The sequence below is a fragment of the Sesamum indicum genome, linkage group LG8, assembly GCF_000512975.1.
Source record: "Sesamum indicum cultivar Zhongzhi No. 13 linkage group LG8, S_indicum_v1.0, whole genome shotgun sequence".
Classification (NCBI taxonomy): domain Eukaryota; kingdom Viridiplantae; phylum Streptophyta; class Magnoliopsida; order Lamiales; family Pedaliaceae; genus Sesamum; species Sesamum indicum.
The window spans coordinates 15630447-15636943 of NC_026152.1; positions in this window are offsets into that span (position 1 = coordinate 15630447).

Here is a 6497-nt window from a genome sequence, read left to right on the forward strand (position 1 = left end):
CACACACAATAAACACACACACCCACCGCACACACACAAACACACACACACACCCACCGTACACACACAAACACATACACACACAATAAATACACACACACACCCCACACACACTCATATACACACACACACAATAAACACACAGACCCACACACACACACACGCACACACACACGCCCCACACACACTCATACACACCCACAATAAACACACACACCCACCGCACACGCACACACACAATAAACACACACATCCACCGCACACGTACACACACAAACACACACACACACCCCACAGATACATTCCCTATACACACATAATAAACACACACACACCCACACACACGTACACACACAAAAAAAAACGACGTATAGATAAGAAAATGGAAAAGTCGGAATAAGGAGAGGGCATCAATCAACAAAACTTCTCAAGTTTATGGTCGATAAAATTGAAAAAGAAATGCAGTAGCTGATTAGAACATATAAAAATATATTTATTGACATCATGATCTCAATTGAAACCTGCTACACCAGATCATGATTTTCAGAGACCGCTAATAGCAGGAAGGGAATTAAAATGGCTAAACACACCAAACTCAGGTTTCAAAACTACAACATTTTGTACTAGTCGCTGCGAATCAATTTAAGAATTGGTTAGCAAATCATAACCACCCAAGACATTTATCAGATTATATCAATCATCCACACATATTCTATCTCCTCTAGTAAAGTAAAATAATCCAAGATCACTCTTGCTAATGAGATATATTGAAAGGGAAAAAGAAGAGGAACAATGCACTCGCTCCTCTCCTATTATTGCTCTTCATTTCAATAAATCTCTTTCATATCAGGTTAACAAAAATGAGAATACACATCTATGCAAGCACACAAAAATGTTGTAAAGGACATAAATAGACCACAAAGACAAACAATACCCGTAATGAGCACAAAATGTTGCGAAACTATGGTGACATCCTGCACGAGAAAAAGGGTTGTATAGATAGAAATGAAGACTTAAAAATTAAAGGAGAATGGAAAATGGAACAATATGCAGATGGCATTCGGTGGCGCAGAAGATAAAAGCAACATCTCACTTCTTCTATGTTCAAAATGGAAGTAAAACATGTTCTACCATAATACACACATACACACACGCACACCACCCCACACATACCCCACACACACACAATAAACACACACACCCACCGCACACGCATACACACAAACATACACACACCCACACATGCACACACCCACACACACACACACATACACACACACACACACCCACACATACACACACCCACACACACACAATAAACACATACACCCATACACACACAATAAACACACACACCCACCGCACACACACAGCCACCGCACACACACACACACACACCCACACACCCACTACGCACACACCCCCACACACACACACACACACCCGCTAAGCACACACACTCACACACACACACACACACACACACACCCCACACACAATAAACACACACACCCACCGCACACACACAAACACACACACACACCCACCGTACACACACAAACACATACACACACCCACATACACACACAATAAATACACACACACACCCCACACACACTCATATACACACACACACAATAAACACACAGACCCACACACACACGCACGCACACACACACACACAATAAACACAGAGATCCACCGCACACGTACACACACAAACACACACACACCCCACATATACATTCCCTACAGACACATAATAAACACACACACACCCACACACACATACACACACACAAAAAAAACGACGTATAGATAAGAAAATGGAAAAGTCGGAATAAGGAGAGGGCATCAATCAACAAAACTTATCAAGTTTATGGTCGATAAAATTGAAAAAGAAATGCAGTAGCTAATTAGAACATATAAAAATATATTTCTTGACATCATGATCTCAATAGAAACCTGCTACACCACATCATGATTTTCAGAGACCGCTAATAGCAGGAAGGGAATTAAAATCGCTAAACAACACACCAACAGGTTTCAAAACTACAATATTTTGTACTGGTCGCTGCGAATCAATTTAAGAATTGGTTAGCAAATCATAACCACCCAAGACATTTATCAGATTATATCAATCATCCACACATATTCTATCTCCTCTAGTAAAGTAAAATAATCTAAGATCACTCTTGCTAATGAGATATATTGAAAGGGAAAAAGAAGAATACAATACACTCGCTCCTCTCCTATTATTGCTCTTCATTTCAATAAATATTCTTTCATATCAGGTTAACAAAAATGAGAATACACATCTATGCAAGCACACAAAAATGTTGTAAAGGACATAAATAGACCACAAAGACAAACAATACCCGTAATGAGCACAAAATGTTGCGAAACTATGGTGACATCCTGCACGAGAAAAAGGGTTGTATAGATAGAAATGGAGACTTAAAAATTAAAGGAGAATGGAAAATGGAACAATATGCAGATGGCATTCGGTGGCGCAGAAGATAAAAGCAACATCTCACTTCTTCTATGTTCAAAATGGAAGTAAAACATGTTCTACCGTAATACACACATACACACACGCACACCCCCCCACACATACCCCACACACACACAATAAACACACACACCCACCGCACACGCATAGACACAAACATACACACACCCACACATGCACACACCCATACACACACACACACACACACACACCCACACATACACACACCCGCTATGCACACACACACAATAAACACACACACCCATACACACACAATAAACACACACACCCACCGCACACACACAGCTACCGCACACACACACACACACCCACACCCACACACACGTACACACACACCCCTACTACGCACACACCCATACACACACACACACACACCCGCTAAGCACACACTCACACACACACACACACACACACCCCACACACAATAAACACACACACCCACCGCACACACATAAACACACACACACACCCACCGTACACACACAAACACATACACACACAATAAATACACACACACACACCCCACACACTCATATACACACACACACAATAAACACACAGACCCACACACACACGCACGCACACACACACTCCCCACACACACTCATACACACCCACAATAAACACACACACCCACCGCACACGCACACACACAATAAACACACACATCTACCGCACACGTACACACACAAACACACACACACACCCCACATATACATTCCCTATACACACATAATAAACACACACACACCCACACACACGTACACACACACAAAAAAAAACGACGTATAGATAAGAAAATGGAAAAGTCGGAATAAGGAGAGGGCATCAATCAACAAAACTTATCAAGTTTATGGTCGATAAAATTGAAAAAGAAATGCAGTAGCTAATTAGAACATATAAAAATATATTTCTTGACATCATGATCTCAATAGAAACCTGCTACACCACATCATGATTTTCAGAGACCGCTAATAGCAGGAAGGGAATTAAAATGGCTAAACACACCAAACTCAGGTTTCAAAACTACAATATTTTGTACTGGTCGCTGCGAATCAATTTAAGAATTGGTTAGCAAATCATAACCACCCAAGACATTTATCAGATTATATCAATCATCCACACATATTCTATCTCCTCTAGTAAAGTAAAATAATCCAAGATCACTCTTGCTAGTGAGATATATTGAAAGAGAAAAAGAAACAATACACTCGCTCCTCTCCTATTATTGCTCTTCATTTCAATAAATATTCTTTCATATCAGGTTAACAAAAATGAGAATACACATCTATGCAAGCACACAAAAATGTTGTAAAGGACATAAATAGACCACAAAGACAAACAATACCCGTAATGAGCACAAAATGTTGCGAAACTATGGTGACATCCTGCACGAGAAAAAGGGTTGTATAGATAGAAATGAAGACTTAAAAATTAAAGGAGAATGGAAAATGGAACAATATGCAGATGGCATTCGGTGGCGCAGAAGATAAAAGCAACATCTCACTTCTTCTATGTTCAAAATTGAAGTAAAACATGTTCTACCGTAATACACACATACACACACACACACACACACACACCCCCACACATACCCCACACACACACAATAAACACACACACCCACCGCACACGCATACACACAAACATACACACACCCACACATGCACACACCCACACACACACACACACACCCACACACACACACACCCGCTATGCACACACCCACACACACACACCCACCGCACACACACAATAAACACACACAGCCACCGCACACACACACCCACACATACACATAATAAACACACACACACACACACCCCACACACACTCATATACACACACATACACAATAAACACACAAACCCACCACACACGCGCACACACACACACCCCACACACACTCATACACACCCACAATAAACACACACACCCACCGCACACGCACACACATAATAAACACACACACACCCACACACACGTACACACACACAAAAAAAACGACGTATAGATAAGAAAATGGAAAAGTCGGAATAAGGAGAGGGCATCAATCAACAAAACTTCTCAAGTTTATGGTCGATAAAATTGAAAAAGAAATGCAGTAGCTGATTAGAACATATAAAAATATATTTATTGACATCATGATCTCAATTGAAACCTGCTACACCAGATCATGATTTTCAGAGACCGCTAATAGCAGGAAGGGAATTAAAATCGCTAAACACACCAAACTCAGGTTTCAAAACTACAACATTTTGTACTGGTCGTTGCGAATCAATTTAAGAATTGGTTAGCAAATCATAATCACCCAAAACATTTATCAGATTATATCAATCATCCACACATATTCTATCTCCTCTAGTAAAGTAAAATAATCTAAGATCACTCTTGCTAATGAGATATATTGAAAGGGAAAAAGAAGAAGAACAATACACTCGCTCCTCTCCTATTATTGCTCTTCATTTCAATAAATATTCTTTCATATCAGGTTAACAAAAATGAGAATACACATCTATGCAAGCACACAAAAATATTGTAAAGGACATAAATAGACCACAAAGACACACAATACCCGTAATGAGCATAAAATATTGCGAAACTATGGGGACATCGTGCACGAGAAAAAAGGGTTGTTTAGATAGAAATTAAGACTTAAAAATTAAAGGAGAATGGAAAATGGAACAATATGCAGATGGCATTCGGTGGCGCAGAAGATAAAAGCAACATCTCACTTCTTCTATTTTCAAAATTGAAGTAAAACATGTTCTACCGTAATACACACATACACACACGCACACCCCCCCCCACACATTCCCCACACACACACAATAAACACACACACCCGCTATGCACACACCCACACACACCCACACACACACCCCACACACACAATAAACACACATACACTCATATATACACACACACACACAATAAACACACAAACCCACCACACACGTGCACACACACACACACCCCACACACACTCATACATACCCACAATAAACACACACACACCCACCGCACACGCACACACACAATAAACACACACACCCACCGCACACGTACACACACAATATAATAAACACACACACACCCACCGCACACGCGCACACACAAACACACACACACACCCACACACACACACCCGCTATGCACACACACACACACACACACCCGCTATGCACACACCCACACACACACACACACACACCCCACACACACAATAAACATACACACCCACAATAAACACACACACACCCACACACACAATAAACACACACCCACCGCACACGTACACACACACACACACACCCCCCCCCCACATATCCATTCCCTACATACAAAAAATAAACACACCACACGTACACACGTACACACAGACACACACACGCTACGCACACACCCACACACACACACACACATAATAAACACACACACAAACACACATACACACCCACACACACACACAATAAACACACACACACACACAATAAACACACAAACCCACCACACACGCACACACACACACACACCCCACACACACTCATACACACCCACAATAAACACACACACACACACCGCACACGCACACACACAATAAACACACACACCCACCGCACATGCACACACACAATAAACACACACACGCCCGCACACGCACACACACAAACATATGCACACCCCACACACACACACCCCACACACACTCATACACATACACCCACCGCACACTCACAAACACACACACACCTACACACACACACCCACCGCACACACACAAACACACACACACACACACACTCATATACACACACACACAATAAACACACAGACCCACCGCACACACACACACACATACACACACACACACACCCCACACACTCATACACACACACACACAATAAACACACACACCCACCGCACACGTACACACACAAACACACACTCACACCCCCCCCAC